Here is a 14,512-nt window from a genome sequence, read left to right on the forward strand (position 1 = left end):
TTTACAATTAAGTCCAGAAAAACAAAATAGTTCAAAAATAAAAATAATAAAATAAATAAATAAAAATAAATTAAACAAAAATAAAAAATAAAATAGTTTAATGACTCACAAAGAGAACATAGTTTATGCTGATAGGAAAGGTTTATCTAATGCTTCACCCAAATCAACATAAATATTCACATTCAATTTCACACAATGTTTAGTACATTGTTCACTGAGATTTTATGATGACAAATGGATTGTTCAAATTTTTCTTGAGATTTATACATTCTTCCAGAGTATAAGATCATGATATGGGACACATTTAAAAATTATTTTGTGATATTGATGATTGAATTTAGGTATTTGTTACTGTTTGGAGAGTACAAATACACCTCCAAACTGTATATCAAGCTCAATTTTTACTTTTAATTTTGAGACAAAGGCTTAAGAAGTTGCCCAGGCTGGAGCTGAACACACGCTGACTTCAATTTGTAATGCTCCTGCCTCAGCCACTGAAATTACAGACATGTGTCTAGACTTCTATCCCTAACTTTTATGTACCACAATTGATTAAGAAACATTGGACTTTAAATTAAAATATTTAATTTATTAGTATCCCACTGCGATTAATAAGGAGAGAATGGTCTTAATCAAATTTATGATGGTTGGTCTCCTGAAATTGGACATTCTTAAACACTATGGTTTCCCATTACTACACATTTGCAGAGGGCAGTCTCTCATAGAATGATGCATGGCTTTATTTCCTCCCTCTGTTATTCATAATTTTCATAATTTTAACAAATGACTTGGCAACTCAGAGTTCATATGGCTTTGAAACAAAACCTCTTGTGTAGTGGGAAGTGCGGGTGGAAAGTAATTTAAAGACAGAGATTCCAAACAAATCATCCAAGTCACTGGCTGCGAAGTGAGCAAGACAACAAACTGCTCTAGCTCATCGTTAGGCTGCAAGAATGAAGACAACACTTATTTGGTGTGGATGACATGTTTAAAGAGGCATCTTTATAAACTTTCTACTCCAATGAAAGGAAGACTCACATCCAAACCGATGGGAAATACTTGGAAGACATGCCATGCCTGGGCTGGGAGTGTCTATCAAATGGAAGAAAGACCAGATTTCCTCAGACTATCCCCAAGGCAGAAGCAGCAAACCATGGTTTAGATATAAGATACAATTACCTTTAATTGTCTATATATAATTAATATTCTGGAGACTTCCAGAATAGATAGAACATGCCTCTGAATAATAAAGCTTATGTACAGGAAATCTATAGCCAAATTATAGTAAATGGAGACAGGCAGAGAATTTCCTCTGTAATCAGGAATAAGACAGGATTCTAACTTTCATTTTTTTTATTCTATATAGTGCTGGAAGCCTTAGCTGTGGTACTTAGACAAGAGAGCACCATACAAGGGGTAACAATAAGAAGGGAAGAAGTCAAACTATCCTTATTTTCCTATGGCATGGTTCTTTACTTAAAACAAACTATTGAGTCCACTAGGAAACTTATGAACCCAGTAAGTTCTATAGTAAATTTTTAGGATTCAGAATCATTATTTTAAAAGTAGCCTTTATTTCCACTAACAGTTTACTCTCTGAGAAAAATTAGGAAAAAATATTTCATTTCAAAATACCCCCTGAATTAAATATTCAAAAATATGCCTAACCAAAAAAGTGAAAGACCATAACAACAATAATTTCAAATATTAAAAGAGAAAACATAGAAGATATTCCATGGTCACACATAGGAAGAATTGATATTGTGGAAATGTCTATACTACCAAAATTATATACAGAATCAATGCAATAGCTATCAAAATTCCCATTGCCAGAATTTATATGAAGCCACAAGAGACCACAGAAAGCCACAGCAATCTTAAGGAACATGAACATGTAACAAGGAAGTACTACAGTATCCAAACTCAAATTACACTGTATTGCTGTAGTGATAAAGAAGCTTGGTATTGTCATAAAAATTGACAGGTAGACCAATGTTACAGAACAGAGGACCCAGAAATAAACACAGTTTCTGACAAAGGGGACATAAACACACACGGAAAGAAGATAGCCTATTCAACAAATTGTGCTGGCAAATTTGGATTTTTGCTCACAGAATAAAATTAGATTCTTACCTTTCACTGTATGTGAAATTCAGTTCAAAATGCAGCAAAGAACTTAATTTGAAGCGAGAAACAGAAACTTTAGAAGAAAACTCAGGGGATTCCCTTGAAGACATTGGGGTAGGTGTGAACCTTTGGAATAGACCAGCGACTATTCCAACAGGAAGCATCCTGAAACATCAAGATGTAGAACTACATGAAAATAAATGTTTCTTCTGTACTACAAAAGAAACAGTAAGCAGAGAACACAGAAAGCTCATAGGATGGGAAAAAGTCTTAGCCAGCTACCCTTCAGACAAGGTGCTAATATCCATAATTTGCAAGGAATTATAGAAATTAAATACTAAGGAAATAAAACTGCTAATCAACAAAAGGGCAAATTAATAAATCCACAGTTTTCAAAGAAAAAATAAACACAAATGTCTAAGAACTATTGAAAAAGCATTCAATATCTCTAGCCATCAGGGAAATACAAATTAAAACTACTTTGATGTACCACCTCACCCAAGTCATAGTTGCTGTCATCAACCAATCTGATGACAAATGTGGGAGCTCATGTGAGTGAAGCAAATCCTTATTTGCTGTTGGTGAGCAGTGCAGATCAACAAAGACATTGTGAAAAATCAGTTTGGAGATTTCTCAAAAATTAAAAGCGCAACTACCATATAACCCAGCTATTGTACTCTTTCCTGTGCACATACCCAAAGAACGTTCTATCCTACTGTCGAGATATTTGTACCTCCACATCATTGCTACTTTACTCAGGATGGCAAAGAATTGGTACCAACCTAGTTGTTGTCTGTCAACAGATGAATGGATAATGAAAATGTGGTATGGTCATAAAAGGAAATACTACACAATACTAAGCAATAAAGTATAAAAAAAATTGCAAGAATTGGTTTGGCCAAGGATGTATAACATTAAGTAGGATCATACAATCTTGGAAAGAAAGAAAAAACACATGTTCATGTTCAGAAGCTAGACAGTAATATATGCACATATGTGAACAAGAGTTCTTGTGCCTTCAGTTTAACATGAACAAAAGAGAACAAAACAAGAAAGGCAAAACATAAGGGGATGGAGAAGGACTGAATGAAGGTAATGAGCATGAATTACGAAAGATGATAAAATGCTAATTGTTTTTCTTGCTCTAATTCTGTTGTAGATTTTTTGTTTGGGTAGTGCATAAGTGCATACAGTATATCTAATATTGAAAATGTTAATTTAATGCTAAACTGCATAGCTTCTGTCCCACATCTTTAATTTAACTCTAACGAAGTTCATTGAGCTATAGGCTTTGGGTATGATTAATTTTGATATGTGATATTTTTGTTTATTTATATTTTTAATAATAAAGTTCATAAAATAAAACAATATTTGCTTTCCTTTTATACAATAAGCTCTCTAAAAATTAACTCAGTCTCAGAAATTAGTGCATTTCCTGTCACTTAGACTATCCTATGAGTGTTAGAATGGTGACATTTGTGACCCCCCCCCAATGATTTGAATTTCTGATTAGAAAAGAGTTGTAACATACCAGATACATTGTTAAGTCACATCTGCCCCAGGAGTAGGCAAGGACAAGAAGGGAAGAAACACTAGTTTGACTCAGAAGTCCAGAAACTAGCGGCAGCCTCCAACTGCTATTCGGCTTTGTCTCCTCTCCATCTGATTTCTGCTCAGCTCGGTCCACTCTTGACTCTAGAAGCTGTATTTTCTGATCTTGCTTTCCTGCTTGCTCTACATGAGGCCTCCAATGAACTCTCCCCTGAGAGCAAAGACTGCTGCTCTCATTGGCATCAGAGTGAATATGGAAGGGGATATTTCTTTACCCACAATACCGTTCACACACATCATGCATTTTAAATTTTTAGTTGTCTCAATCTTATGAAATTTTTTATGTTTGTCTACATTCATCCAAGGAATCATTGCATACATATCCCACATAATATAATTTCAAAATAAACAAACACACTGATACAATTAATTTTGTGGTGGCTGCTGTGTCACATGGGATTCTGCAGTCAAAGTTTCATCCTCATTATCAAGAAGACAATTCCATTCTCTCTCTGCCATTCCTTCTTCAGGCCACATGTCCCTTTTTGTTGCTTCCTTGATGTGCTGGCATCCAGCATGCTCTGGAATTTCACACTGACGTTGTAACAGATAATATTTAACGAAGACAGGGCTCAATGCACACACCATTTTTCCTTTACTTCAGTGTTATTTATCTACTAATATAGTTTAACAAATTTTCTAAATGTATTTACTTTGTAAAATTGGAAATTATTACTGCTTTGGCTGCACCAAAGCATAAGCATTCCAGAGTAGAATGTGTCACTAAGAAATGATCATTTTGAAGTTCACACTCCAAGAACAGTGTTGTCCAAGAGGAAGCTAGTAGAGTAATGAAGTTAATGCCATTATCATGCCACCCAGGTGTCTCAGAGCCACAGTTCTGAAAGTGTTCACTTGAGATTGGATAGTTAATGGTGATATAAACTACAGAGAAATCTTAAGGTCTTAGAATCCAATATTTGCCTTAGGGATTTTCAAAAATATTTAAAAATAATTAGCCATTTTAGGACAATATTTCTGTGTTTTAGAGCTCAAGAATAAATTCAATTTAAATATGTTATTGCATAATGCATAGTCTACCAAAGGTCAAACAAAGTGAAAACATCATCAGTAGTGGATAAGCGTGGTGGTATTTTGTTGTACCCTAATAAAATTTGCCTGAAGATCAGAGGACAGAACAAGCCACTAGATTAAACATAGAGGCCAGGCAATGGTGGCACCTTTAATCCTAGCACTCAGGAGACAGAGATCTGTTTGGATCTCTGTGAGTTCAAAGGCACCCTGGACTACATGAGATTGATTCAGTCTAGGAGAGAAACATAGTCAGGCAGTGGTGGCACACATGTTGAATCCCAAATACTTGGGAGTCACATGCCTTTAATCCCAGTGCTTGAAATCTCATGCCTTTTTTTGGGAAGCACAGACACCATTAATCCCAGCACTAGGAAGGAAGTGAAGTGGCTGGGCAGAGAAAAGCATGTAAGACATGAGGAGACAGTATTGGTTAAATTATTAAGGCCACTCCACGTAGTTAAAAGGGAGGTTTATTTTGTGGGGTAACTTACAAATGAAGGGGTAGGTTACAGGGTCTGGCAAGGGTATAGCGCAGTCCGGCGGTGTTCTCTGGAGAACTCTGCTCGGTCTACCTCCAGCGTCCAGAGTCCGGGAACCAAGAGACAGAGCTCTTCCCGATCCTTCGTCTTCCGCTTCCTCCTCTGCCCCGCCTTGTGGGCGTGACCATTACCGAAGCCTCAGTGGGGGTTGGAACTTCCAGGCCAATGCTGGGATGGCTACCCACTACAAGACAGGACCAAGAGCCCCTTTCTGCTGAGGACTCAGATGCATTCAGTCAGAGGATTTGTGGAGTTGGCTAGGTGAGAAGTGCCTGTGGCTTGTTCCTTTGTCTCTCTGATCTTTCAGCATTTACCCAAATATCTGGATGTGGGATTTTTATTATAAGATAATTTAGAAATTCATGCAGCAGATAACAATTCTTAGGTATTTGTAATGATTCATTTTTATTATCAGCTAGACTGGATTAGAAATACCTAGCACACTACTGAGACATACATCTCCGTATGTCAGGAAGACAATTATGTCATGAGGGCTCTGCTGTAATTAATGAACTAATAGTGTGATGGATTCACACTATGATGGCATTACTGGAAAGTGGCAGGTGGTAGATAGACCCTAGTGAAGGATATAGGTCATTGGAAGCACGTCCAAGGGCATTTGCTTACCTTAGCTCCTTTCCTGGATTTTCTGTTCTTTGCCCCTTGTCTATCACAATATTGAGGAATAGCTTCTGCCACACACTCTTGATACCATGATGTTCTGCCTAAGCTTAAGCAGCCACTAAGTGAGCCCTATGAAACAATGTGCCAACATTGTTCATTCCCCACTTATACTAGCTTATGTCTCTGTGACAGTAGAAGTAAATAATTTGTATAGCTTTAAATGGTAAATATGGAATAGTTTCAGAGGATTTTGAGTGTATTAAGATGAAAGAAGAAAGTTAATAACACTATTCATGTTCAGTTCAACAAATAGCAGCTGATTATAGGTAAGCTTTTGTTAAGTTACTGTATCTTTGTCATCAAGGGTCTTCAGATCTGCAGATGAACTTGAAAGAAGCACTGAATAAAATGAATGCAATGATTTTTGGAGATGCGCATCATTTGTCTAGTCTCCAGGCTGCAGTGTGTTTGTGGTGATTTTTTGCAGCTCCCAGCAGGTTGGAGGCTTCCAGCAGGGTAACACCTTAGAAGATCAGTGAATCTGAAGGCATTTCCCCACAGACAGACCTCTTTTCTATAGTGTTATGTGGTCTCTCGTTTGAGGGATCAAACCATCTGTAAATCCTTAGATAGTGGTGCCGACTGCTGTCCTGTGATCAGGACAGGCAGCTCAAACCAAGGTTATGTACCAATTCTAGTCTAGATTATGTCCTATCCCTTGAGGAATCAGAGAAAAATAATGCATCTACTTGTTATCAAGGAACCGATGAATGGTTTTTTGAGGAGTGATGCTTCACTAGTGCTTGTCATCGGTTCTTCTGCTTCTAGGGTCAAACAGTTACTAGCTCATCATTGTTACAGAGGATCCCATACTACTGAGCTGAAGTCGTGCCTTTATTACTACAGACTCAGCTACTCACTCAACAGCCTCATGTACGATGGCTAGTGGATAAAGTCAGGTTATTGAGCTTTCTGGGTTTTTTTCCAGCACTTCCAGTCCAGTTCTATATTCTATGGGGCATCAATGTAGGATGTACCAAAATGTATGTTTGGCAGAACACAACTCATCGCGAACATTCTGTACCATGTGGCCATTTGAACCCCCATGTTGATGTGGATACCTAAAACACAGCTTTGCCTCATGACCACTGGAATATACATTGTGGTTGATTTTTTTTTCACTAGGGGTCTGCCATGAAACTCTCTACAGTATCTTTTATATCAGTCTCTTCTAAAATAGTAAGCTCTACCTCCTCCACTGGCTCCAGGAGCAAAGCCTTTTACAACAGAGACACAGCTTATTATATGTGTACTCCTCTAAGCCACACTCAGACTGCAGGAACACTTAGAGACCTATAAGTTTCATAGTACTTCCAGGCATGGATGGTGCTTCTTTCTTAGAGATAGGTTGGAAGGTACTCAATGGAGTAATTTTCCTCTGTTTTGGAAGGAATATTTTGATATTCTTCAGACTACTGGGACCTTAAGAACTTGACTAACATGGAAATTTTGTGGGTTTTATTTCTCACCCTTTGAATACCATGTTTCCTGAAAAATCTTATATATTTTTACTTCTCAATATGCATCAATTTTACCATGTAGTCAAGTTGACATGATACTAGTAATGTGGTGGGCTACTGTGAATATATGAAGATTATCTGAGGACATATCCTCCTTTGGATTAAACTAAGACAATGAAGCATAAAAATTAGCCCAGTATAAATGATAGTTTTTGTTGTCAGGAGAACACAGAATGTAGGAGTGAGATAGAATGCATTTGTCAGATCAACAACCACATATTCCTTGTGTGTATGGATACAAATTTGCCTCAGCAATGATATCACAGTGTTTATGACTGGCACATGCATCTGCCTAAGTCTCTGTAGGTCACTTTCAAGCTTAAAGTTCCATAAGACTTTTATAGGCTGCTATGTGGATGAACAGATCATATGGATAACCTCTTACATTTTTTAGTTCCTAAGTAATAGCACCAGTGGTGGCTTATTTCCAGGATGAGGTATTGTTTGGATGTGTTGTCTTGACTAGCGAGTATAGCAACCATTTTATAGATATGCATTTGGTTATTTTTTTTCCTGTAAAAATTCCTATTTTAAAAGGCCAAAGACCACATGGGATTGATTTTCCCAGACATGTAGCATGACAGTGGGAATGGCTGTTCTGATCCTCATAGTTCACTGTGAACTGGATCTGTGCCAGACTCTATATTTAGTTCCCAGCCTTCGTTTGCTTGACTCTTATATGGGGCCATGCCACTGCTTCCAGCCCTTGCCTATCTGTCACATCCCAGACCCAGCTGACCTTGAATGTTTTTGTATTGCAGTGTCTGAGTAATCAATAGATAGATGTCCACAGGCTGTTTGTGGGAGAAGAGAATATTGTACTCTGTAAACTTGTCATGGTAGTACAGAGGTCTTCCTCGGAGGACCTGGCCCCTCCTCCAATTCAATTCCCAATTCAGTTAGAATCAGACAAGAAGTTGTAACTCTCTCTCACATAGGCAGTTGTCCTGTGTCTCTCCGTAGCCTTCTCTTCTCTCTGCAGCTTGTACAGACAAAGCTAAGCTATGTATCAGATGGCTGTCACAGCCATGAGGAACACATGTGGAACTTGAGACCACATGCTGAGTGGTAAAGAGTTTGCCCACCTGGAAATAACATTTGTGGGTAGCTGTGATATGCTGGGACCTGTAGTTTCTTCTGATCTCGAGAGAGATTTCATCTGGTGTTGCCATATAGAGCATCTCTGCTAGGGCCAGGTGAGTTACAGCTCCTGAATATAACACCACAAGAGTTATTTCATGTTTCATGACTCTATTGGATCACTAGTGGAGTATTTCCTCCATCTCAACATCAATCATAAGAAAAATGTGTGTGTGCACATGCATGTACATACACACATGTATGTACTTCGATAAAATTATCTCTTTGATTTGCCATCAGTTCCCTATATGGGGTAAGTAAACATGCATTCATTTCTTCCCAGGAAGAGTCAGGCTCCTAATGTTAGTAAGAAGTAAACCAGGAGAAAAAGGATTTCCATTAGAACACAATGCACAGGCAAACATGGGGAAAACACATTATTTTTGCAACAATAACTCTCTAAAACACAGTTTGACTTCTGAAGATACTAATTCAGTCTTGGCCTAAACCAATAGATACATGGCTAATCATGAAACTGACTTTTTCTCGTATTTTTGTTTGTACTCATCTTGACACCCCCACCCTTACACATGTGTGTGCACCCACATGCACTATCTTAGCCAACACTGGCCAGCACCTACAAACAAACTCAGGACCCTTCATCACAGGACTCTTCATCATAGGACCCTTCTGGGCATGATGACAGAAACCAAATATTGTTAAAACTCACATTGAATTTTCTTTATGTGCTTGTCTATGTATGTTCTGGATTCAGCAAGCTGTTTCTAAATCACCATGAAGTGAAAGAGTGCCTTGGTGTTTGCCATAGTTGTTATATCTGAAGTCTCTTTAGTGAAGAAATTCCAACAAAGCTGAACTTCCCCCTGATTAAAAACACCATTAATCCCTGTCACTTTTATTAATTTAAAGTGATCCAGTGCCCTCTTAACCCCATCACAAAATATTGCATTTCTTTGTTTCGTACCTGAATATGTTACCCACTGTGCCCAACAGTACAAGCCCCAGAAACATTTGTATGCCTTTGGCTGTTAAGCCACATGTGTTTGAATGCTCTCGGGGAGCCCTGCCTGGATGTCTGTAGATTTATGAGATATCCCTTTATTGTCATAGGCTTGTTTTAAATCTGTGAAAGGATTTAATTCCAAAGCACAATTTATTTTATTAGCAAGTCATGTACAGTTTCTATATGATGTTCATGAGTAGCTCAAAAAAGAAAAACTGGAAACATCATGAATTTCTATTTTTATTCTGTTGATGTCTTTTCCACAATGAGAATCAGATTAGATCTGTAAAAAAAATCAGAGTTGAAAATACTTTATTACTGAAAATAGTCAAAGGCTATATGTATGGATAAAAAGCCATTATCCACATTTATCTAAGGAGGAAATTGAAAATATTGTTATGAAGGATACAGGAAGCTCATACCTCTAACTGTTCTATATTGACACAAGAAATAATAATTCATACTGATCTTTGTCAGCGATATAACAGATGGTAGTCAAGAGTTCATTTGAAAAGCAACACTAAAAAAAAAAAAAAACCCTCACATTTCTGAACACCCTTTCTCACCATCTACCTAACTTTACTGATGATAATAGATGTAGAGACGATGCCAAGTGGATTATACTCAAAATAAACCTAATAAAATGATGAAGTATAAAATGTGAATTTTTTTCATTTTTATGTAGGTCAATCAAGCATCTGCTTGGGAATCTTATTTAATACATTCCAAAAGTTGTGGCAATTGCCACATTGAGTAGACTTGATAATAAACATCAAAAGGCAGCCATTTCAGGTCCTCCTAGTGTTCCCAACACACATTTTATTTAGAAAAATAAGTTCCCAAGCACAGAGGGAGGCTCCTGAGAGAGGAGAAGCAGAGCACAGTGTTCTCAGTCACCACAGCTGTTGGCATTCTGAGGATAGATGTGCTCTTTCCTGATCTTCCACATCAGCTGGCCCTCCTGTGCCCACTGAGTGCAGGCCAAGTTGCTTTGAGATACACTTTTTTTTTTTTTTCTCTCTCTGAATTCTTTTTCCATACATTTCTTCTGCTATTGAGCAGCAGCGGAATTTGAGGTGCTTTCCAATAGAATGCTGTGCAAGGAGAGACTAAGGGATAAGACTAGTTCTGTCTCTGGGCTAGCATGCTGCTATGTCATATTATTTGCTATGGGTTTTGATTTCCCAGAACCTCTCTTACATAGCTAGTCACACTAGAGGATGACAGGCTCTTTTCTTATAATTATTTATCTCTTTCTGAAAGCAGCAATTCTTTCCCTAGGGACGATGCCTCTGTTTTTTCAAGAGATCCTCACGAGTCTGATTTTTTGTTTGTTTGTTTCTTTTATCTCCCATTCTCTTTTCTCCACACCTTGAGATGTTTTATATTCGTTTGTTCACTTGTTGCTTTGTGGTTTCTCACTTTTATTTTGAATCTCATTTTTCTTCAGAGCAACGTTTTGTGCGTTTTCAGTCCTCTGTCTCCTAAGCCTATGCCATTAATTATTTCATAGTTCCAAAATGTATTTATCAGATTCTCTGGCTTTGGTATGACACTTTTCTCTTGGAAAAAAAGAGTTGGAGAAAGGGCTGGGTTGGAAGAAATATGTGAGAGTGAAAAGGGTCAGTATGAAAAGTCTAGCTAATGGTTCACCATGTGGATTTGCTATGCAGGCTTTATAGTTCTCATTGACATGTTAGAGAAAACCAGGTGCCTATGTGAAGGCAAAAACAGGTGTCTGTCACTAGGACACAGCTCCATGGGAAGGGCTCACTTTGTTTACTTGTAAAACCCTAGAGTGGGGCACAACGTAGCAGGTGTGCAACAGATGAACTCTGGTTTCATGGCTGAAGGAAAGTGCCTCATCTCTTATTCAGGTTGAAAATTGCCCTTGTTTCAGAGTGGGCCTGAAAGGAAAGTAAATGAATGAAAAGTCTAGCTCAAAACAGAGTTGAAGTTCGATCAAGATAATGAGTACCTCATTTTGAAAAGGCAACCTTGAGGTGTTGGATACCTCAAGAGGGTTATCATTGTCTGACTGAGTTCTCTAACAAATACCTAAAATGTGACAGGTGTTGAAAAATGGAGATTAATGTCCTACAGGTCACAGTCCTTACTGGTTCATTGTGCATGGGTCCATGTGTGATTTGTGTTATCTCCTCAGCAGTGTTGGGGGGCAGGACTTGAACACCCATCTCCACTTGAAAAGTGTGCCTATTCTTTGCAGCAGATAGAGACATCTGGCTTATAATCAAGTTATTTATTCTACTTGAGTCCTCTTTTCTCTAATTTTTAATAGCCAAGTATGTAATTTACATGTGGAACACATATATTGTCAGACACATAGGTGCCAGCAGTTATAAAGTATTAAATACATATCAGTATGTCAGCTTCTAAAAAGCTATTGTGTACAATATGAAAAAAGAGACTATATGCTATTATGTGAAGATGAGTATTTGGCATGATAATCTTGTAACCTGTTCCATCTAATAAAATAGCTATAGCAAGTAAGTTAGAAGTTTAAAAAAGTAAGTTCTAGGGAAATATGTTGTATAATATTTATTTAGAATTTGTCTTTAAACTGTTCTATGTCTTCTAAGTGTACTGAACAACAAACTATTAGCAAGAAAATAATAATGGTTTTTTAAAAAATATTTTGATGGTTGAAGACACTATGTAGAAGATAAGTTGTTATACTAAGAGCTGTAATTTCAGTTTCTACTTTGGAAAATGGAATAAAAATGCTAGGACTTCATTCTGAGAGATTATATCTAAAGAATTAATTAAGGAAACAATGAGGTATGAAAAGAAGTATTCAGTGATAATGTCTAAACAATGTTGGCTTCTAGGAGTTGCATTCATCCTTAAGCAAATGATTAGATACTTTAGGGTTTTTAAGTAGTCAAATTACAATGAACAAATTCCATGTTATAAAATATTTTTCACAGGATCTATGTAGAATAGTCAAATAAGTACTCAGCAGACATGCATGCTCAAACTGTTTCTTGAAAAATCCTACCAGTAGTTACAACTTTTAGTATCTGGTTTCCCTTGGTGCCTGAATGAAATAGTATTTGTTGAGGTTCATTTTTTAACTTTAACCCTCAACTTAGTTGTCTTTTTGAATTAGTGGGTTTTTTTTTATTATTTACAACAATATGCTAATTGAATTTTACATTAACTTATTTTATACTTATTATCTTTCATTTTGTTTATCTTAAAAAGCACACATGTTAGATGACATATTTGACTCTAAATGCCATCTTCTATAATCTGTTAAGACCACAATAAGCAGAGAGGCAATGTATCTTCATGTTTTGGTCAGATGATACAAATGCAGTTTTAGCTCTCATAGACTTTACTCACAAGTCCTCCTTAGCCACATTCTTTCCATGAGGCAATGATGTGACAACTAGTGATGGTCAAAAAAAAAAGATTAGATTTCTTCAAAACCATTTATCCGAAGAGTAGGTATAGAAAGGGCTAGCAATAAAATGAGCTGGTTCACTAGTTGAATGAAATCAATCATCCTTTGATTTTCTGCGGGCTGCCATTTACCATTATTGAATTCTGATCAGGAATTTGACAAGCTATTTTCTTATTTGATTGGAACCTCTCTCTGTAGTGAAAAAGCTCATATTCTAATCTAAATTTACTATACCAGGACCACTGACAAGCCTGACATCCATAAGCAGTGAAAACATGAAGTTAGAGAATGATTCTGTAAAATTTACAAGGTTGTAAGTCTGATCGAAGCTCTTTAACTAACCTGCATAAAAATGAGCAGGACAGCCAATTAGCAAATCTGTCTGTCTGTCTATCTACCTATCACCATTCCTATCACATAGCCACATGTGCTGTATATATACTGGCCTTCTACCGGCCAATGGCATCAAGGTAATACACAAGACCAGAAATAATCTAGTTTAATTAGATGTAACTTGTAGCCCTGAACAATCTTATCTGAGCTAGATTCCATATCATTAACTCACTTTTATTGTTATGTTATTTAGAATTAAGAATCAGAAAAAAAAAAACCGGAAATAATCCTTTGAAATAGGCATGTTAATTTCATGAAATCAAATTCCTGTGACCCTCAAGAAAAGTCTGTCAGGAAGGATTAAAATTGGGCTCTTTTTTTTTTTTCATCATTGAAATGGGATTTTTAGTTGAGGGGGACCTGGATCTCCATGAAGTTCCTCAGAATAACTTGTGTACATTCCCAGGTATGTCTATGTTTCTATTAATCTTTTTAACCAAATATGAATTGTGTTGAAGATTTAGACTACAGCATAAAATATTACATGTTAGCCTTGCTAATTTGCATGTGTGGATTCCTTTTCTCTTCTCCTAATGAACAAATGACCTGGAGAAAAGGTATTTCCCATTTCTGGTATAGCTTATGGTTTGAATCTGCATATGGTCACAGAGACCTAGATATGAAATACTAAGTGTTCTCATAGGACTGGCTTTTAGGATGAAGGCACCTAATGGAACTAGCTTGTTTGACCATTGAAAGACCATTCTAACCAGTAAAAAGATAAGGAGCTGAACATGTACTCTTTTTGAACGAAGAATTATTTATTCTATTTTTTCGTTAAGTTAATTAAAAGCAGGTAGGAGGCTGGGGAGATGACTCAGTGGGTTAAGAGCTTGCTGAGTGTATATGAGAGTCAGTGTTCAGACTCCCAGAACCCACTTAGAAGCTGGGCACGTCAGTGCACCTGTTATCCCAGATCTTCTCTCAAAAGAAGGTGGAGACAAGAAGGATCACCAGTTGCTTGCTAGCCAGCTACCCTGTTTTACACAGTAACAAACCACAAGAGACCGTCTTAAACAAGGTTGTCCTCTGACTTCCGTATACACACTGAGCAGTGCTTGCACTTGTATTC

This window comes from Onychomys torridus, chromosome 11 (assembly GCF_903995425.1).
Source record: "Onychomys torridus chromosome 11, mOncTor1.1, whole genome shotgun sequence".
Lineage (NCBI taxonomy): Eukaryota > Metazoa > Chordata > Mammalia > Rodentia > Cricetidae > Onychomys > Onychomys torridus.